General features: G+C 43.5%; 1 long non-coding RNA gene across 1 annotated transcript; it reads right to left on the bottom strand.

The window, feature by feature from the left end:
• Nucleotides 1-906: 906 nt before the first annotated feature.
• On the bottom strand, nucleotides 907-12,593 carry LOC119173392 (uncharacterized). The gene is made up of 3 exons (XR_012888711.1): nucleotides 12,564-12,593; nucleotides 2,951-3,010; nucleotides 907-1,107 (listed from the first exon to the last, which is right to left on the bottom strand). It is a non-coding gene; the product is annotated as an uncharacterized LOC119173392 (long non-coding RNA).
• Nucleotides 12,594-22,686: the final 10,093 nt, after the last annotated feature.

Here is a 22,686-nt window from a genome sequence, read left to right as displayed (position 1 = left end):
AATGGCGGCATCTTTAAATGATGATTGTGTTTCTTACATTACTTGCCCTCACCCATAACATTCATGGAGCGAAAATTACAAATACACTCTCAAGGTACCAACTGTGCTACCAATCTTTCCATGTTAATCTTCAAAGTATCCACTACGACATTATTTGCTATTTGGTGGAAAAATTAGCTTATCTTTACACATCCGCAAGACGTTATGTGAACTTTGTTGACGCGGTGCCTGATGACAGCGACCAAATTTTTCTCTACATTATTACTCCTAAATGCGATAGCTTTTTGTTTATTTTTTAGCCTATAGGAAACTGGGTATGCCCACACGTTGTGAGCGACCATGCCCTGGGTGCACTACTGTTTTCTCTTTATTAGTTCTCTTCAATCTTTCTCTCTAATAGTTCCAAAAATGATTGTTGCTCTTAAATTACAAATTTTTTTGTATATTGTAAACATAGATTTAGTTGTATTCAGTCACAACTTTTGCTCAATTTGTTAAAATCTGTTTTCAGCTCCACATGTTTATTTCGATTTGGACAATTTGTACAGCAAGTTTCCTGACTGGATAATGAACTACATGATATGCTGCTGGAAGTGCATGGACGAGCTCTGTCCAAAGAGCAAAAGCAATTGCTTTATTATAGCAATTTTCTTATTTTTTGTTTAAAATGAAGGAATTGCTCATTGCCCTTCGCGGATGAGTATTTGTGTTCAAATAGAATTTAGTACATCACTCCTTGAACTTGTTTATATAAAACATACCTGTTTATGGCTAACACATGCTGTAAATATTTAGGATTTTCATTTCGTTGGCGGCCCAGTTATTAACCCTACGTGCAACTTCATAAATACATTTATGAATAAATTAGAAGTTGCGTAGCAAAGGGAATCAGAAGCGGCAACGAAGTTTTGATTTCTTCCGATTTATTTGTTGCACGCTGTCATGTCACTTATTTCGTTTTATCCAGCCTAAGCGAAGAGACGACGTAGACAGCCGCAAGTCTGATTTGTCAATTCTGGTTTTCTTCGGTCCTTCCTCCTTTGAGAACAGTATCAAATATAGAACCAGGAATCGCTGCAGCTGCGATGTGAGCCATAGTGAGGGCCACTGAAATGGTCAAAAGGACATGTTACGCTTCATTTTGTACTACCTAATAGAAACATGGCTGCGTATTGAAACCGCTGGCGTTGATTTTTCTTTGTTTATTATCTCAACGGTTCTTAATGAAACATACAACTGCATCGTCTTGCTGTCTAGTTCAGAAATAACCAACAAATTCTCAGACTGAACGGATTAGGATTTAAAATCCGTCGCGCAACACAAGTGCAATTGAGCACGGAATGTCAGGCGTGCGTGGTGCTCTTTTGCGTCGCTATTTGGTTATTGACTTACGGTTTCTACGGATAAGGCCCAGAGGAGTGTGATGTCCGAAGGACAAGACCTCGACGAATTGCGATAGTGCATTTAGTGAAACAGCGGTGTTTCATAAGGTATGATTGAGGGCGTCTTCATACTAAGGAAAAAAAAGACATTCTCAGCTTTCTTCGTTCTACTCCCCCCCCCCCTATATCCCCCTAGAATAGCCCATAGGTGTAGGGTTCTTGGACGACACATCTTTCTGCATAATCACTTCATGCAATGTTGATCTTTGAAACTCCAGATTTCAGGCTTCTAGGAGAAAGCGGACACCAAATTGAAACATACCGACCTAATGAAACACTAAGTACTAACTTAGGCTTTTTCTTTCTCTCATTCATTTCGTCGCAAGGCCGATTATAATTGTTGCGGAGCAACAGCTTCTACTTAGAAAAAAAAACAATAAGTGGGAAACTTTAAATGAGTAAACATCCAGGATACATTTACATAATAAAAACACAGCATTTTAATAAAAAATGAAGGCAGGTGGCTACAACTCGTACCTAATTTGAAAACAATATTATCATTTAGTGAAAAATATTCCTGCCCAGAATGTTATGTCGTAAAACTGCCAGCTTAAGGTTGTGAAAACCCGATAAGATATCGAAATACTCCAAATCAATGTCAAGTAATATTATGACGCAGAAAGCTATAGCATCTCGCACTTCTCTTGCAAGACTTTCATCAACGAAAAACCTCGAGCTCTCAACAACATGCAAAACAAGCATTGCAAAAAGTGACGAAAACAGCAAAAATTGACCTATACGCAGCTCCAATACATAGATTTTCTTTAGAGCAATTTTGAACAGTTGGCTGTATACTGGTAGATTGTAAGCGTGGCGCGCCGGCTGCATGCTGATGGGAGCAGTAGCAGCACATTAAGCAAAGCACATCTGGGGGCACGTGTTCCTGTCCTTACCTCCCTTTCTCCACCTCTCCTTGTCACCTCACTCTCCTTATTTCGAAAAGGGCTAGAGGCTGCCCCACAATTTCGGCACTTTCTACCAGCCGAGAGCATGGTACGCTGCCGGAGAAATTAGTAGTGGTTCTGGGAACAATAGTGCAAGTGGTTCGAGTTGAGAGACCAGGGTTACGGCTAGCATTGCTGAGATGCGCCTTTTCGGTGAATAAAAGGACACCACCCCGATCTGCTCTAGCTCACAGCGCATCCAGAAGATGGGACACTTTCTGAATATAAAATATAAATCCCCGTTTTTCTATATTTTCTGCTTTGAGTGATGGCTGTGTCTATCAATTCTAGCCCGCGGTCTTTCACTTAGGCTGTAAATAGTGTTAGAAAAACTTTTTAGTATACTTGAAAGCACTAGGTAATGATCTAACGTAACTTGGCGGAGAACGCTTGAATTGCCCCCTTTGGTGTCCATCGTACGACCTGGTAGTTTTTGGCCCAAATCAGACCTAACTTCAATGGTGTTTGTCACTTGATGATTGAAAATCATTAAAACTTTTCAAGCCTTATGAAGCCCGTCGAAGTCGTGCTCAAGGAACATTTAGTTGTATTACTTTCTCTTACCAACTGCCGTAGCACATGCCATGAGAAGGTACTTTCCAAGAATTCCGTCCATGTTTCTGTCTGCAAAGACGTGGATGAGAGAATAGTGTAACAAAGGCTGCCTTCTAGTATGTGACGCATTGCAACACGAGGCGTATAGTGTGGCTGTTTAGCATTCTACTTATTTACTCGTCTACGCTTACATTACGTATAAACAAATAAGTAGGTTTGGACCTCAAGTTTATAAAAAGTGCAGGAAACGTTCTTCCGAATTTTGCATGTACTAAGAAAACGTCAAAAATAAGATCGCAGCTTGCGCTACCGACCAATACAAGGCTGAAATCACCACACGAGTTAACGTTTTACCTAGATAAGTTTCGCTACAGTAAGCACGAGCGTTTGCTGGCTGGGCTATTTTTTTCTCGCAGTACGACAATGCTGTCTAGCCACCCTTATAAGTGTGGCTCGACAGAGCTATAGTTCGCTAGACATGTCGCACAGCTACGTGTTATACGTGACGCTGCAATCTTAGTTTCATGGCCACCTGTTAAGTTTTGTCTGGTGAGAACATGTCACGTGAGTGAATGAGTGAGTGAATCAACCTTTATTGGGTCCAGCGAAACGCGATAAAACGCACACTTGGCTAATCCCACGACACTATCGGCAGTTCTAGCCTGCCGGAGTGATCACGGGCACACTGGACAGCAAGGATTTGCCCTCCGAATTCAACCAGTATTCGGCCTTCAGAGCATATGAGACAAAGTAGCAGATTCGCCATAGGCTGCGCAATAGGAATTGGGGCAAATGTCTGGATATAGCTATTGACGGTCACTGGATTCGGGTTGGAGCTTATTTGCAGGAGCCTCAGCGTCACTGCCTGCGACCTGCGTAGCTTAGATTGAGGCTGCAGGAAGTGTCTTCTCATTGGGTAAAATAATTTTTTTGTTCAATGCTCCTTGATTGTATTCGCAGGTCTATGTATTGCCTGATTTTATTTCAGTTTACGTGACATACGGCACTTTTAGTGAAATATTAGACCCGTTCCTTCTAGTTTCTGTATTCCAAGACGGGTTATCCTGTGCACGCTTCGTGAAAGCAAAGTAGAAGTTCATCATCATCATCATCAGCCTGACTACGTCCACTGCAGGACAAAGGCCTCTCCTATGCTCCGCCAGTTAACCCGGTCCTGTGCTTGCTGCTGCCAATTTATACCCGCAAACTTCTTAATCTCATCTGCCCACCTAACCTTCTGTCTCCCCCTAACCCGCTTCCCTTCTCTGGGAATCCAGTCAGTTACCCTTAATGACGAGCGGTTATCCTGTCTACGCGCTACATGCCCTGCCCATGTCCATTTCTTCTTCTTGATTTCAGCTATGATACCCTTAACCCCCGTTTGTTCCCTAATCAACTCTGCTCTCTTCTTGTCTCTTAAGTTACACCTACCATTTTTCTTTCCATTGCTCGCTGCGTCGTCCTCAATTTAAGCTGAACCCTCTTTGTAAGTCTCCAGGTTTCTGCTCCGTAGCTAAGTACCGGCAAGATACAGCTGTTATATACCTTCCTCTTGAGGGATAGTGGCAATCTACCTGTCATAATTTGAGAGTGCTTGCCGAATGTGCTCCACTCCAATCTTATTATTCTAGTTACTTCAATCTCGTGGTTCGGCTCTGCGATTATTACCTGCCCTAAGTAGATATAGTGTTTTACAACTTGAAGTGCACTATTACCTATCTCGAAGCGCTGCTCCTTGCCGAGGTTGTTGTACATTACTTTCGTTTTCTGCAGATCAATTTTAAGACCCACCTTTCTGCTCTCCTTGTCTAACTCCGTAATCATGAGTTGCAATTCGTCCCCCGAGTTACTCAGCAATGCATGTCATCGGCGAAGCGCAGGTTACTAAGGTATTCTCCTTTGACTCTTATATCTAACTGTTCCCATTCTAGGCTTCTGAAAACCTCCTGTAAGCACGCGGTAAATAGCATTGGGGAAATTGTGTCCCCCTGCCTTACACCCTTCTTGATTGGTATTCTGTTGCTTTCTTTATGAAGCACTATGGTTGCAGTTGATCCCCTTTAGATTTCTTCCAGAATGTTTATATATACTTCATCTACGCCCTGATTCCGCAGTGTTTGCACGACGGCTGATATTTCTACTGAATCAAACGCCTTCTCGTAATCTATGAAGGCTATGTATAGTGGTTGGTTATGCTCTGAGCATTTCTCTATTACCTGATTGATAGTATGAATGTGGTCAATTGTTGAGTAGATTGTTCGAAATCCTGCTTGTTCCTTTGGTTGATTTAATTCTAATGTTTTTTTTTACTCTGTTAGCAATTACCTTTGTAAGTAGCTTGTATACTACAGAGAGCAAGCTGATCGTCCTGTAATTCTTCAAGTCCTTGTCATCTCCTTTCTTATGTATTAAGATGATGTTAGCGTTCTTCCAAGACTCTGGTACTCTTCCCGTCAGGAGACACCTCGTAAACAGGGTGGCTGGTTTATCTAACACAATCTGTCCTCCATGTTTCAGCAGATCTGATGTTACCTGATCCTCACCAGCAGCTTTGCCCCTTTGCATGCTCTCCAAAGCTTTTCTGACTTCTTCTACCATTACTGGTGCGGTGTAATCTGGGTTACTGCTAGTTCTTATAGTATGAAGGTCGTGGTTGTCTCGGCTACTGTACAGATCTCTGTAAAACTCCTCCGCTATTTTAACTATCCTATCCATATTGGTAGTTATTTTGCCTTCTTTGTCCCTTAGTGCATACATCCGACTTTTGCCTATCCCAAGTTTCCTCTTCAATGCTTTGACACTTCCTCTGTTTTTCAGAACGTGTTCAATTCTCTCCATGGTATACCTTCTTACATCACATACCTTACGTCTATTAATCAACTTCAAAGTCCTGCCAGTTCTATTTTGTCTGTTGTACTTGACACTTTCATGATTTGACGCTTCTTAATTAGGTTCTTCGTTTCCTGGGAAAGCTTGCCAGTGTCCTGTCTAACTACCCTGCCTCCAACTTCCACTGCACACTCCGTAATGATACTTGTCAGATTATCATTCATCGTATCTACGCTAAGGTTGGTTTCCTCACTAAGAGCCGAACACCTGTTCCGCAGCGACACTCTGAATTCCTGTACTTTCCCTCTCAGTGCTAGCTGATTGATTGGCTTCTTGCGTATCAGTTTCTGTCGTTTCTTCTTCAAGTCTAGGCGAATTCGAGACCGTACCATTCTATGGTCACTGCATCGTACCTTGCCAATCACTTCCACATCCAGTAGAAGTTCAAGAGGACAAAATAAGTGAGCGCATGTAACAGGTTGTAATCGCACTGGCTATGCTAGATAGTCGCAGAAAGTCAATATACAGTGACTCCAAGGCGGCTATCAAAGCCTACGAAAACGGGATGGTAGCCCCTTAGGCCCCCCGCATTCTCCAAAGCGTCAAGAGTATCACGCCCCATTCTCTCACTTGGTTTCCCACTCACCTGGGGTCGATTGAGGGCTCTACCTCAAACCCGAACGAGGGCGCACACGAGGCCGTGCGAGGACTCACTGACCGCGCTGCCTCCGCAGTCCCTCTGCCTCACTGAAAACCCTTACTTACGGTAAATGAAATAAGAGAGCACTTTTATCTGTCAAGAAGGGTATTCCTTCTTTCATACCCTGCATTGTGCAGAGCGCAGGCTATTAGACTTAGACTATTGCAAGCCAGTGCGTATCCTAACCCTGCGGTTCTTCATGCCATGTACCCTGAACGGTATCCAAGTGCGGATTGCCCCGCTTGTGGACTGTTAGCAACATTCAACCATGTGTTGTGGAAATGTGAAGCAATCGGCCCACCCTCAGGGAGGACAGGTGGGCTGCGCTCTTACGCAGCACGAACTTAACGATCAAACCCTGGCCGTCCAGAGTGCCCGTGAACGCAAGCTCGGCTTGACGGTTCTTACGTGGGAATAGCCGGGTGCATGGAGTCTCCCCTGCGTCTTCTCAGGACTAAAATAAAGTTTTAATCAATAACAGAATTAAAATAAATGAGGCACAAGTCAATTATTCACAGAACGTTGATTCTTTTCCTAAACGCTTTTTATTAGTTACTACCTATGTCTTGAACGTGGCCAACCAAACAACCAATTACTTTCGCACTGGAGTAATGGAACATCACGCTCATACACTAAGCAGCAGCTTATAATGACCGACCTAATTAAAGTTTGCCGACGTGCATTTGTGGACGCTTCCATAAAAAATACAAAGATGTTTTCAATTACTCGACTACTTTACTTGTATATCATAGATATATTCAGGCACCAAAGGATGGTTATTAAGGCGTGCACAAGAATGAGTGACGGTTCAGGAAAAAAACTCAACGAGAAAGAAAAGATGAGAAAAATGAACAGCACGTCCGTAATTCTGTGAAGTCGCCACTTGCGCTGCAGCCTAAAAAAAGGATGTACTACGTTCCTCCAAGGTGACTCATATAATGAACGCAATGTAATTATATTTTTATGAACACGGCGCTCAAGTCGAATGACATGTCCACCAATGTGAGCCGTCCTCTTCATCGCATTAATCTTCATCGCATTAGGATGTATGACAGAATCAATCGACAAAAAATACGACTGTTTGATTACTTTACTAAAGTAAATACCATTCTGACGAGCAAAAGCATTCGTTAGCGAGCAAGTATGAGTGCTACAGGCCTTTTTCAAAATAGTTTTAAAATGCGCACCTATCCTCTTTCCCGATCGCCAACAGCTGCGTGTTACTCTCTCACACTTGTCTCCTTCCCCCTGCAAGCTCTCGCATCCCCCTCCCTCACCTCTAGGCAATTCTCCTACTAACCAACATGCTGGCATTTTTGCATCACCGTATCACCGTGTATCTTACTAGCTCAGTTGAACTCTTGCTAGCTCGGTTAAATGTTGGCGCAAAGCATTTGCCTGCTTGTTTTGTGCGCCCCACCATGGTGGTCTAGTGGCTAAGGTACTCGGCTGCTGACCCGCAGATTGCGGGATCGAATCCCGGCTGCAGCAGCTGCAGTTTTGATTGAAGCGAAAATGCTGTAGGTTCCTGTGCTCAAATTTGGGTGGCCGATAATAACCAGGTGATTGAAATTTCCGGAGCTTCCGACTGCGGCTTCTGTCATATTCACTTTGTAATTTTGCGGTGTCAAACGCCACATGTTTTTTTGTGCATACCGACAACCACGAGCCCATCGTCTTATCATATCTCTTGGTGATACGAAACGTGTCGCCATTTATCTAGAATCATAGTGGTCCGGCACTTGGCTTTCAGATAGTTCGAGATTGCCGCCGATGGTAGTGAATGTTTAGAGGACGTACCTAGAATGTTATATGTCGCCGTTAGTTTTAGTGAAAGCGACTACGGCACGCATTCCTACTCACCGACGATCTCCATATGCGCGTTGTTTGCTGCCGCCGCAGCCGCGTTGCTCCGTATATTTTAGTTGGTGCAAGTGAGCGAAATATTTTAGTTTTTTTCTGCTAGTGTGGCCTCTCAGACTCGTGTCTTCGAACTTCCGTCACGGTTTCGTAACAATACATGCACTTCCTGACATTTTCACACTTTTTGGTCGCAAAATTTTCATAAGGATATTTTTAGCGTAACTATTGTAGTACGTTGTGAGCCCGTTCCACTAGTGTCTCTAAACATGTAATTGCGTTCTTATTATGAACAGTTTTTTTTTAATTCCAGCCTCAATCCCCATTTAACTATCCTTCCGATTAGCCCAAACTTTCTCAGAGTGCTTCTGAATCCTTGCGACAGACTCAGAACGTTAAAAAGTGCTCACGTTGCATTTTTTTTACTTTTGTGCATTCCCGTCCTTAAAAGATCATATGGTTTGCAGTACTTTATAAATGAATACATAAATAAAAATATAATGACGCTAGTTATGAAGGGCCCGCTGAAAAGAATAAAATATGGTCCTTGGGCGCTCGGAAAAACTTGTAAAAATGGATAAGACAGTAATTTTTTTATCATTCGTTACATTCACAGAGAGGCCCGTAATCTGAAAAAATCGCCAGCAGACATAAGGTTTATGTTGTTTACTTTGTCTCCAAGGAGCTGGCTAGATTGCGTAGGGTAGTTAACCCTAATACTCGGCCGGTACATGAGGAAAGTCTTTCGCCTACCAGTTCCTACGCGAGCGAAGCCAGCGACATTGCCTAAGGTCTTTTGCCCTCAAAGTCTTCTTTTTGCAGAGCAAAAGAAGGTCTTGCCATAGCATATACTCTATATTGTAATAACGGTATAAAAAAGCAACTAGCAATATTCTCCGCTAATATTTAGGATAAGGTCCTTGGCCTGACGGGTATACGCAATCATTTTTTAGGAAGTGCTACTGGAAGCCCACTGAGATGGAAACACTTTCTTGGCAAACGTGAGCACATTGTAGGTTTCACGCTGTGTCTTATTGCGGTAACATGTGAGGACCACGAACTCAACGAAGAGTGAAGGTCCGTCACATGGAAGAGCAATACGCTGACCAAGATGGGCCTGTCAACAATCCTGTAGTACTGATATGCTCTCTAAGACACAATACCAGTAGTCAGAAAGTTATACGAGATGGCAGGTAGTAATATATTCCCTGGAAGCGCTCGCAATGTTTTTACCTGGCTATAAGTCTTAATTGAACACAATCTATTTGGGTTAAACAACTTTATTAGAAACTCGAGGCGTTACCCACCTGCCTTCGCAACGAAAGTGTTGGAGCTTTATCGACTGATTTCAGGAATCTCAGTAGCGCGTGAGTGCGTGGTACGGAAACTCCGACCGTCAGAAGACGACTACCTCGACGGAACAAGCACGAGATGGTCGCGCCCCTTCTTTTTAGCAACTACACAAACGGCTTCATAAAGATACATGATTTGTGTTCTTGAGTTGTTGCTATTCCTGACCATTCTTGAGTTCTTGCTGCTCTACTGACGTTCCACGGTCATCGAGCCCACTGGAAACCTTCAGTCGTGAAAAGAGCAACTTTGTTAGCTCACACCGTGCTGCTGTTTCGATAGATTTGATGGTGCGCTTTCACAGGTCTTTGAATGATGGTCTTTTGACTCATGATTACAATTTACGATTGCAAGTGAGCTGTTCAATATTTCACTGAAGGGCCAACGCACTGCTGCAAGGCTGGCGCATTGAATAAGACAGTGCGCACCCCATCCACTTACTATGGTGAGACCAGGAAACCGTGTCAGAATTGCAGCAAGTCTCTAGCTTAAAGAAAACTGGCGAAAATGTCCCTGGACACCTGAAGCAACAATATCCACTCAAGAACGCCACCGTCCGTGCAATATACCGCAGTTCAACAGCTTGCGCTCGCAGGCAGATTCGGGTGACAACCATGGTATTGGCAACGTGATTTCACAGCCGCCTTTGAAGCCGTGATTTTTGTACATTCGAAGTAGTACCGAACGTATTGAAACCATGACACCGCCAATGGGGGATTTAATAAAACATTACGCATCTACCGCTAAAGGTAACCAGGTGTAGATAGGAAATAGTGGGCGCCAATGCTTACACAGGCGGTGACGCTGACGCTGGTGCTCAGTTTGGCGTGACGCAGAAGAGCAACTCGAGGTGAAAAGCAAGCAGTGATGAACCAGTGTTTTCTACTGCAACAGGCAAATCGCTGCTAATGGGCAGTGAAAGACAAAAAACTCCATTTGGGCACAGAGACACGCAGTGTGCTTGCGGTTAATGCGCAAGCTCCGAACTTTATTGTTCAACAACGCACAGGAAAAATATCCCATCAGCACTACCTTCGAGTACAGGATCCATTGCCTATACGAACGACCATTTGAATGGTCGTGCAGCTCGAGCATTCATTTTAGGGGCGAAGCTTCTTATAGCCACACCCATTCGTCCCTCGTAGTTGTAGTGTGTAACAATTGTTACATTTTGACCTCTGAAATGCCAATGGGAGATTCATTCTATGCGTTGTCCCCATTATTCTATCCCCATTAGCAGCAATTGACATTTACATTGTGCACTATCTGACAAGAAAAGGCTGCTACGTTATACTCGCTGAGTTTAACCTCCTTAGTTTTCAGAAAGGTTTAGCGAGCGTTGAGTCGCACTGCCATGAATAGAATGAACTAGTATATACCATGAACTCGAGGTGGTTAAAGGTGGGAAGTAGATACGAAGAGCAAGCCGTAAGAAAGTAAAAGCCGAATTCTCCTGTCTCTCATTTCCCATTAGCAGTCATTGGCATGTACGTTGAGCACTATGTGACAGCAAAAGGTTGCTACGTTATACTCGCTAGGCGTAACCTCCTTGGTTTTGGAAAGGTTTTGCGAGCGTTGGGCCACAGTGCTATGAATACAGTGAACTAGTATATATCATGAAATCGAGATGCTTAAAGGTGGGAAGTAGACCCGAAACGCAAGCCGTAAGAAAGTGTGCATGTGCCACCTCTCGTTTAGTTCTTGGAATGTCCGCTGAATGGCGGTGCTTCTATAAGGGGAATATATGATGAAATGATGCGAGATGGTGATACTTGGAGTGTTGAATAGATGGACGAACGCACACACAGACAGACGCATGGATTGAGGCATGAACGGACGCAGGGGCGGATGCATGGACGAATGCAGGGATGGACGCACGAACAGACGCATGCACGGACAGGCGGATGGACGCATGGACGGACGGAAGCAAGAACGAATGGACGGACGAATGCTTCGCCTTACTCTCCATCATTAACTTCGTGGGTATGCTGCCATTTTTTTTTATCATCGCTTCACAGGGTCAAGTGTGAGGCACATTAGACGGCTTTCAGCTTTTCCTTAGTAAGGTACCTGTACTCTAAATTGTTCCCCTCTGTTATGGGCGAAGCTCCTCAGGCCCTGAGTCGTATTCTCCGTGTCATCGTCGTAGTAGCCAGCTCTCGTTTAGTCCTGAGAATCACTGCTGGGTTGCAGTACTCGTATATAATGAATATAGGATGAAAAGATGCGAGATGCCGGTACTTGGAGTGCTTGCTAGAACGACAGACGAAAAGACAGACAGCCGGACGGACGCATGGCTGGAGAGGCAGAGAGATGTTCGGATGCATGCATAGATAGGCAGAAGGGCGGACCAACAGACAGACAGAGACAGACGCACAAAATGGTATGTTAGCAGTATTCAAATCTTACTCCCTACTGAACAACACATCTGTGTTCAGAAACGTTTTTTTTTTCTGGGAAATCTAACTGTGGAACCATAAAAAAAAGCTCATCAGGGCATCTGAAGCCGTAGGTGGGCGCGCTGCTTCGACGGCGGCTCGGCATTAAGTGTAATGCCATTTATTTAGTCATTTAACGTGAATGACGTCGTTCGAGGTTAGATTTCAGAACTAGATGTTTTTGTTTAAAACACCCAGGAAGCAACACTTTATAAGAGCCTGCTATATTGCACAAAATAAATTGATTTGAAGTACTCCAACAATATCAATGACTCTTTCATAACGAGCGTTTTTTTTGAACACGAGGCTATAAAATATAGATAGCCGAGCTGATCAGACTACTACAAATTTATCTCCCTAAACTAAATGTTTTGAATCTTGCAGTTCATTCTCATCTAAAGCATTCACTCTGTGCGGAGCCACCACCATGTCAATGCATACTCACAAAGGTAGTCTGTTGAAGACGAGACAGATGCCTTCTGTACAATCCTTTCTGTACCTGCAGTGTTTATATACTGCCCTAAACTTTCGTAACAGGCATTTTAGGATGCAATAACAAAAATAAATAGTCATAATTTAGTCGAAAGCAGAGTGGCAGGCAATTTTTTCGCCGGAAATATTCAGGTCGAGCACAGCTGCAAAAGCGGAGGCTTTGTAGAGAACGTCAGTGTAATTTGAAAAGAGAAATTATAGCCAGCATGTAAAGGAGAGTGCATTGTAGTGAGATATATGTGCTTTTTGTTTACTTATCTTAAAATGTGAACTATTTTACTGATAATTCATAGTCGTACTTGGAGGCAGCCTCGTACTGATATTAGGCATTAACTTTGGACTTTTGCTTTTTTGGAGATCAAAAAGGTGGCTTTCATTCCAATTCATATGGTCTTATTGTAGAACCCATGAGACAATATTTTTAATGAAACTATTGCAATATATACACAATCACATGAAACTTTAATTTGATTTAGGGCTGTGGAACCACTTCTTTGTCGAACAATGGTTAGCTTCATGCGTTATAAAATGTCGAATATCCGCCCCAGACATATGGACTGCATGATCCCGTCCTTCGTTCAATGCTTTCTTGGCGAGGCTGTCAGCCTCTTCATTTCCCTTTATCCCAATATGACTGGGTATTCATTGGAATACGATGTTGTGGCCTGGTACTGAGGTATATTCCACAGTTCCTGCAATACATCGTGCTATTTCACCATTTTTATAAATTGATCTCGCATTTTTTGATTAGCTGAAGGGCAGGTTTGCTATCTGTGCATATCACCCACTTTAATCGCTCAGAATTCTCGCAGATAAGTTTAACTGCTTCAAAAATAGCCACCAATTCTGTTGCCGTTGATAAAGATTCGTGCGATAATTTGTACATTCTATTTTTCTGAATTTCGGGTATAAACACCTCACAAAATGACGCTTCTTCAGTGCATGGCCCATCTGTATATATTGATACAAGTATGGAACTGTCACTCCGGCACAGATGAAATGGCACCCAAAAGGAGGAAGAAAACAACGTGGTTTTTTTGAGTCGGACACTCGAGTTTTCCCCGTTGGCCTGCATGACTGTTCGCTCTTTAAGCCACTAGGAAGACCCGCTTTCGGTGAATAAATCTTCCCCGTAACGATATCTTCGTTTTTATTTTGCATTATATGAAAATGATGAAGTACTATCTGTGCCACTAAAAGAAGCACCATGTCTGCTTTCTTCCGTATGCCATTCATTTCACAAATAACGTTGAGAAGCGGTAGCGTTGAAGGTGATTTTAAAGGTTTCTATCGTTTAAATTCTGGTACTACTGCTCGGAATGATGATACACTACCCTGTAGTTGAGTTGCGATCCTTTGTATTAGTGCACCAGATAAAGGATGCCTTTCATGAAGCGTGAAGGTTTGAAATAGATTTATAGATGTTGCTTTAGCTCGGAGTACTACCAAAAGTGGTCGTCGAGTTACTGCATATACTAAAGCACTGGAAGTTGACCGTGGCAACTCAAGACATACCCTCAAACTCCTTGCGAATAACAAGTGAATTCTTCTTTCTGTAGAGGCTGGAAGTCCGTAAAGCAGGGGCATTGAGTAAGTCATGATGGGCCTATCCACGCAATGTGTAGGGCTAATAGCTACACTGTACTTTATGAGGTTGATCCACAAAGAAAATTTTTTATGGTGACAGACCAACCACGACACTTGGAGACATTATTCGACAGATTTCGCTTGGAAGCAGCATACACAAACAGCTTCCTGCACAAAATACTACGATACAACTCACCGTAATGCCTTGTGGTCGTGCAGAAGAAAATGTTTCCAATATTTTTTCTGGATTGCGTTAAATACGCGAGAGAAAGAGAAAAGTTAAGGAACAAATTAGCAAATTTAGACAGACGTTCCCTCATAATAAAAAAATTACTTGGACCAAGGTCTGCGATGCATCTTCAGAAAAGGGCAAACATCTTCCTGACATACTTTTTAGTGGGAACCGGACGGGATAACGACCTGTGATAGACAGCCAGGAATTGCTGTATATGAAATGTTTGACACAGCGGGTACAAAAAGAAGGTGTGCGTGTAAACAGTTTGACAGTGTAAACTGCTGCATGCAAGTCAGCAAATTCTTTTCCGCATTCACGATCGGTGAGCGTCGATGGTGGGATCAAGTATTTCGTATGGCAGATCCCACGTACAGTGAAAATCGATGATATGCGAAGCACGACTAAGGAAGGGGGATAGGTCACTTTAAGATCAGCACCACGTTAACAGGCGGATGTAAGCTATGCCGTACTTGACTTCCACGCCAAGATTACCTTGCTTGGACGTTTTATTTACCTTCGCCATCTATTAGCGTCACCTGATACCAACTTTGGTACATATGGAGCTTGCGAAACGCCCGCGAGCGTGCTATGAGCGTAGCATTTAGTCATGTTTTACATGAATTCCATATCATGATTATCATATTTGGACTGTCATTTACATTCATCGTTCATTTATGCAAGTATTACTAATTTGGTATATCTGGAACTTGTGAAACGGCCGCGAGAACGCTCTGAGCGTGGCATGTAGTCCTGTTTTACATGAAACACATAATATGATTATATGGTTTGGACGTGTCATTTATATTCATCGTTTATTCACAACCCATGATACCAAATTTCGTATATGTGGAGCTAGCACAACGGCAGCGGGCACGTCATCACGGGCCAATTATACTCCGACGCAACGTTGACGCACGCGCAGGCTGGGCGTAGCGAAGCCACACAAGCAAAATGCGAGCACTCTATAATGTGACGCCAGGCGCGACCGGTGCAACCAGCGTCCGTCGGCGTGGTCCGGTGGACACCGCCGTGAAATTCGACATTTTGCATTTCGCGCCGACGACGTTACTTAGACAGCACCACGTCTGTCTTTCTCCTGATGGAGGGACGCCGTGTGCGCTGAAACGTGCATGCATCAAAGCAACGCAGGGCGGCGCTCGCCTGCGAGTATATGTAGGGAGCCTACATGAACGGCCGTTTTTAGGGTGGAGACATCTTAATAAGTGCCTTCAAAAAACTCAGCCAAAACCAGCGGGCAACGGGGCACGCTGTTGCCAGCTTCCACCAAATTCAGGATAGTTTTCTGTGCGCCGCCATTTTGGAGCCAGTCGCCGCTCCCTTGCAACAACACACAACACCTGGGCTTTTGACAGCGGCGGTTCTCAGTGTCGTGTAAGCGACCCATATCTCAAAGTTAGCGCACGAAGAAATTCGCAGCCCACACACAAACACTTGCGACATAATACTGAGGTTACGCTGACACGAACGCAAGCGTGGCAACAGCTCAGACTAGCGAGCGCGTCTCCGTACGAACGCGCGGACGCGTCCCGTTTGTGGGCTTCCTACTCGCAATGCGTGGACGCAGCAACGACAACTTCGGTTATCTACTCATTCGCCAACACCATGAAACACATATACGTGTGCTGCTGGAAAAAACAATGAACGAAATACACAGTACTCACAGAGAAAATACGAGACGCACTGGTGGGCTCCCAGCCGTCTCGCTTCACTTGAGCCAGCCATAGTTGTCGTCGGCCAGGGCTCGCTGGGAAGCGGAACATTCGCACCCCCTTTCTGTTGTGGTTAGTGCAGAGCGGTACGAAGCATCCAGACATTCTAACGCTTCACCGGCAGCGTTTAACACGCTACCGCAACGTTCGACGCCGTATTATTGAGAACTAAACGCAACCGGGCGTAGACGCAGTGCGGGCACCAAGATGGGGCGACAGTGTGGCGTTGCTGTCTGGCAACATTGTGTTTTGCCGGGCGGCGGCGCGTTGGCGGCATGTAGTGGATCAAAGGCTGACATCACCCTAAAAACGGTCGTTCATGTAGGCTCCCTAGGTATATGGCATGCAGATCCACAATGAAGGTCAGTAGGAAGATCCACTGATCTCTACTAGGGGGTTAGCGGCGCCTTGCGGGGAATCACCGGCGTGACGCGATAAAAGAAAGGGCGGCGCCATGCGCACTGGTTCACCTAGATATGTGTTGGCGCCTTGAGTGTGGCGCGTGTAATGTTCTTACATGACACGCATCTCATGATTATCATACCTTCGTCATCCATTCACGTGACGTAATACAAAATTTCGGCCTATGTGAAAATACCAAAACGTCCGCCAGTGCATCATGAGTGTGGTACATAGTTATGCTGTTATTTGACACGAATCTCTTGATCATCATGTTTGGACTTGTTATTTGCCTACGTCATCCGTTCGCTTCACGTAATGCTGAATTTGGAACATGTGAAGCTAGCGAAATAGCCATAAGCGCATCAGGAGCATGGCATGTAGTCGTGTTTTCACAAGACACGCATCTCATTATTCACATGTTTGCACCAGTCACATACCTTCGTCATCCATTCACGTCTCGTAATACCAAATTTGGTTCATGATAAGCTAGTGAAACGGTCTCGAGCACATCATGAGCATGGCACGTTGTCATGTTGTTACATAACACGCATTTCATGATTATCATGGTTTCACCAGTCACATACCTTCGTCATTCATTCACGTCCCGTTATACCCAATTCGGTATATGCAAAGTTAGCGAAACCACTGCGAGCACATTATGAGTAAGGCATGTAGTCATGTTCTTACATGACAGCATGTAATGTTTTTTGATGTTAGGGTCTGTGGCTTGTTTTTGCCATGTAGTCATGTCATACCATACGAATTTTTCACCATATCTTGTGTATGAAACCCCCGCAAGAGCAGCAAGACCTTGATATGTAAATCACGACATTTATGACATACATATTATAATTTTTATACGACAAGTCAGTTTTGTTGGCCTTGCAGTCATGGTATATCATACCAAACTTGGTACCATTATCAAAACAGTCAGGAGAGCTAAAAGTCGTTGGCGGCTAGATAGATAGATAGATAGATAGATAGATAGATAGATAGATAGATAGATAGATAGATAGATAGATAGATAGAAAGATAGATAGATAGATAGATAGATAGATAGATAGATAGATAGATAGATAGATAGATAGATAGATAGATAGATAGATAGATAGATAGATCCGCTCAAGGTCACCGAAGTTCGCTAAAAATGCTTCGCATTCAAAAGATGCCCCAAAAAGCGCGCCAAGTGTCGTCAGGGCTGGTGCCGGCGCCATGCCGTAACGGTGAGACCACGAACGCGTGTGAAACTGACACCGATTAGTGTACAGCATCTCGCTTGAATTCTTCATAAAAATACAAATATAAAGGAGCTCCCGTGCCGTTCGCGTTTTATTTTTTCTGTCCAATTTCATTCATATGCTCAACAATAGAATCTACAAATTGCACATTGCCTCTAATACTTTTTTAACTTGCTGAGTTAGGCTCCTGCAATGCTCTATATAGCCAGAAAACGCGACACTTTTCTTTTTCGTCTGGTTTCCATGATATAGCCACCAATTCACCAGAACATGGTTAAGAACATATTGTGAGCGAGGTCCTAGCACCAATATATACGTAAAGGAGCAACGTAAGAGCAATACCATTTTTTGTTTTTGTAGGTCACCCTTTCAACCTTCAGGGGTGTGCTTTAACAGAAGAAGGGAAAGTGGCGTTCAATTTCACATTTCCTGTCTTCCGCGGTTTTCTACCGTTGCAAATCTTGACAGATTTATTCGTGAGATCCCAGTGCAGGCAATAAAATTTTCAGCTCGAAATGCCCAGACCTAGTAATGGGGCTCTTTAAGGTGTTCACCGACAGGAAAGTTATTGGCCCTATGTGAGTAGACCTGGCCGACACGAGGCAATCATCATTTCTGGCCTTTTAGCGACCAGCCTATTTGCTCTTGTGCTTCCCTTCTCACCCACGAAGAAAAAAAGAGACCCAGCAGTGTCTGCATTCAACCGTGGAAACTTTAATTATTATGCTAGAGACAAAAAGAAAAACCGCGTTACCAGAACAATGCATGAGATTCATGGCTATGTTCAACCGCTGGCTATGTTATGTTCTGCCCTAGAATGACATTACTTCGTTCCTGTCATTGATACAGGCGACGCATGTCCTTAGTTCAAATAAAGTGAATGTAAGTGAAAATTTGTTGTGCCTTTATTTATACTTTTGGAAGCCTAAAACCGTGTTTCATCTATATAGTTCTGGCGCCTAAAACGCGATTGTTTGTGCCAGAAAGTCCGGCCTCTATTATTCACTTACACCGAAAATGACAATTTTTTGACAGTGCAATGAAAGGCACGCTGATGCAGTGACTATTACTCTTAGCCATTTCTGCTCCTTCTACCATTTTTCGCGTGTTTTAGTCAGCATGAATGAAAAAGCACTGCACATTTTCCGAATTCCGGCATACAACCACAGCTTTGGCGGAGCATCGCCACGTGATATTGCAGACATAAAAAGGCATTGTTGACGTGCTCCTTGAGATGACCGTTTAACCAGCGCCCTTTCTGCTCACATATTTTCTGCCACATATTAAAAGAAACTAACCAACAAATTAGTCTTTACATTATCTAAGCGCACACAATGCTTCGTAGAACGCGTTCGCCCTTTATTAGTGCAATGCCGAATCTCCTTCCAGAATTACGTGCCATACGGCTTAGGAAAAGAAATTCACTAGATTCACCAAGCCACTCAATTCACTTAATTTGACAATAAATTCACTATGGTGCTATGTAGAAAAGAGAACTAATCAACTTTTCTATGTGTTTAGCCTTTTGACTATGTATATAACTCACATACGTTTGAAGCTTTTGCCGGAAATACTGAATTAAATGCACTTTTGCTATCAAGATACGTCATTCTCTTTTATTGTTACTTCTTTGGAGCACACACTGCAGTATTACTGATACAAAAACACCAATGCTTCTACCAGTACTGTCGTAGTCAAGCACTTACAGAACCTTTTCATCCTCAATTTCCGCAACACAACAACGTGACAAACGTCAGAGTAGAACTTCAATTTCTGGGCGCTTATTACAGGATGTGAGAAATACCATGGCCGTCACACTACAACGCAGGGTCAGCAATAAACAACTGACAAACGTTACGGCTCGCGCTATGAACGAGCTGATGATCGTACGCGAATGGTATAAAAAATTCAAATGTGAATGTGACTGGTTGAAATGCACGAAGGAAACGAACGTCGTATGTGTAGTGCAGGCCATTCATCATCATCATCATCATCATCATCATCCGAAATACGCCCACTGCAAGGAAAGACCTCTCCCATGATCAGCAAATCAAACCGGTTTTGTGCTTTCTGCTGCCACGATGCAGCTGCGAACTTTTTAATCTCATCGACCCACCTAAATTTCCCTGTCTCCTCGTGCGTTTGCCTTCTCTTAGAATCGAGTCTGTACAATTGTTAGGGATGTAACTTTCCACGTGATTGGTGTATACTAATGCTGATGCGCGGGAAACATTTCGTAGGCTTTGAAGCGTAAAAACAAATGTAATGAATTCAAAAGCACATTCTGTAGAAACAATACACGATAGGACAACTTATTATGCGTACATTGTGAAAAACAAAACGAAGGTTATTGCTTTGTTAAAACTTGAAAGAAATGCGATGTCATAGCGTCTCACACTTTTTTGTTCTGCTGCCAGAAAACATGCTGACAAGTGGGGTATCATTTTCTCTCAGCCATGTTTGGATTTTATAAAGATGATTTGGTTTTTGTACTAGTCTACAAATTGTCTACTGGAAAGTGTCTTTGCTTACTTCCCCATAAGTCTGTGATCTGAAATGACACCTCTCAAACGAAGGGTAACGCTCTTGCGCTGGTCCTGAAAGAACACGTAGTAACATGGAATTGTCTGTTACCCACAATTTACAAGTGACTCGGGATCTTTTTTGTAGCCCTGATAAATTATTAATATTATATTATCGATTCCCAGCCCTTGAATTCACACTGTTCTGATACCTAATTTTTCGCTTGTTCTTGGTTTCACAACTTGTCCTGAAATACCCCGTTGTACTATACTTTCTTTTAACTCTTTAGATGATGCAGCCCGCTCAGCCCATGAAGAAAACCGTGTAGTCCCGATACCTCTATCAAGGAATGATGCAGCAAGACAACTTTACTTGCTGGCTCGGGATCTCACACGCACGTTCTGGTCGTCTACCAGCTTCCAAAGGTGTCAATTTTATGAACTGGATCCTTCGCTCAAGCTAAAGCTACCATCACAACTTTCCCGCTCCGATGCGACACTGTTATGCCGCCTTTGGTTGGTGTTGCATTTACAAAGGTGTACTCCTTTCGCATTGGTATGGCGGACACTCCTACATGCGACTACTGCGGAGCTGAAGAGACCATCGAACACGTCCTGTGCAGTTGCGCTTGCTACGACACACAGCGATGCCAGCTCCGGATGGTTTTGAATCGACTTGACCCCGGACCATTTTGTGTGCAGAAGATATTAGGACCTTGGGCATCTGCCTCAGATGCGCAGAAAGCAACAAAAGCACTGCTACTTTACCTCAAGTCAACAAACCTGAGCGACCGCCTGTAGACTGTGTGTGCTCCCCGAGTGTGCTCGTGATTGTGTGTACCTTCTCATCTTTCTGCAACCTCTTTTCTCCCCTTTATCCCTTCGCCAGTACAGGGTAGCAAACCGGATATGCGTCTGGTTAACCTCCCTGCCTTTCCTTGCATCTTTATCTCTCTCTCTCTCCTGGCTGGAAGCTCTGCATTTGCTTTCATTTGAAAGGCCTGTATCAGGCTTATCTTTGTTTTAGCCGAACATGTTCTTTGCTTTCGAAAAAGCCACTTTCAACTCCTAATTTGCTGTATTAAGCTTGGCCTTCAATAAATGTACTCAATGTTGGGAACTGTATTCGGGACGTCGTGTTTGTTCTGGTGATGGTGGTAGTCAAAGATTGATTAGCCAATAAATTGTTACAGAGAGGTGATTGGGTTAGGGCCTTAGTGGCCTCCTCCCCTCACAGTACTAGGTAATTTTTTATTTCGAAGCTCCATTGGCAAGCAACGCCGCTTGTTTCTGTTGAACCAGGGCCTTTTGGGTCTTCAGATCCTGACAGGTCAGTAGGACCGCCTCCCAGTCCACTTTCGTGGGGTTGGGATGGCCGGCGATGACTGGATTAGACTGGCATGCTCAGAATATGTTGAAACTGTTAGTCACCTCTCCACTAAAGTCCTATGTGCCATCAAATGATGAATTGAAAGGTTTTAGCAACGTCAGCCGTAGTCCAATGTTGGTAAATAGTTTAGTTCTCAACAGAATATTATCTGTGTTGAAGCTAAGTGCTACTTTTCGTAGACCTTTCGTAGACTTCGTAGACGTTTCTATGCGACGTGCAATAGGCTTTGAAAAAATGCACGCCATAATTTCCCGGCTGAGAAACGAAATCGAATGATAGAATTTGGAGAGCAACGATAAGTAGCGCGTTCAAACAGAACCTTCAAAAATCAATAGCCTTTTTAACAACCTTGGTGCTAATGATTAACGATAAACATTTCCACTTTAAAAAACAATTGGAGCGCGTTGATAATGAAGATCAGCAACGTTGACCCACTGTATGCTGGATCTGCCAATATTTTTTTGGAACAGCTGCAGCAAAATAATTTTTTGTCTCAGGCCCGGAATAGATAAAAGACGCATATTTTTGCCTTCGGAAATAATGCTGTTATTTGCATTCACCATAGCGAATGCAATGCCTTCAATGAATCTATGCCATCTACATTCAGATCTATTTGTATTCTACGGCTACGAATGTCCTATTCACACACCTTCACGACTCAAAGCTACGTATCCCCTAATATATGAATTGTGCAGTCTTCTTTTTATCGTTCCTGCTGACAGTCAAGTTCTTAAGTAGTGAGTGTAGCACTTGCGAATCCAGTTTTCGTTGTTCAGTGTTCTTTCTGGGCATCTTCACAAAAATGCTTGTAACTGTGTGGCCAGACATATAAATTTCCCTGCCAAAATAGGGTCTCCAAGCTGCGTATCAAGAACACACAATGCTGATGCTGCCTGTTAGGTAAGATCGGTTGAAGTAACAGAAATAAACTTTATGAAATGTAGCGTAATGGCCGCGAGGGCATCCCCTAGA

Source organism: Rhipicephalus microplus, unplaced genomic scaffold (genome assembly GCF_043290135.1).
Source record: "Rhipicephalus microplus isolate Deutch F79 unplaced genomic scaffold, USDA_Rmic scaffold_15, whole genome shotgun sequence".
NCBI classification, from domain to species: Eukaryota; Metazoa; Arthropoda; class Arachnida; order Ixodida; family Ixodidae; genus Rhipicephalus; species Rhipicephalus microplus.
This window is presented reverse-complemented; position numbering and strand designations above follow the sequence as displayed.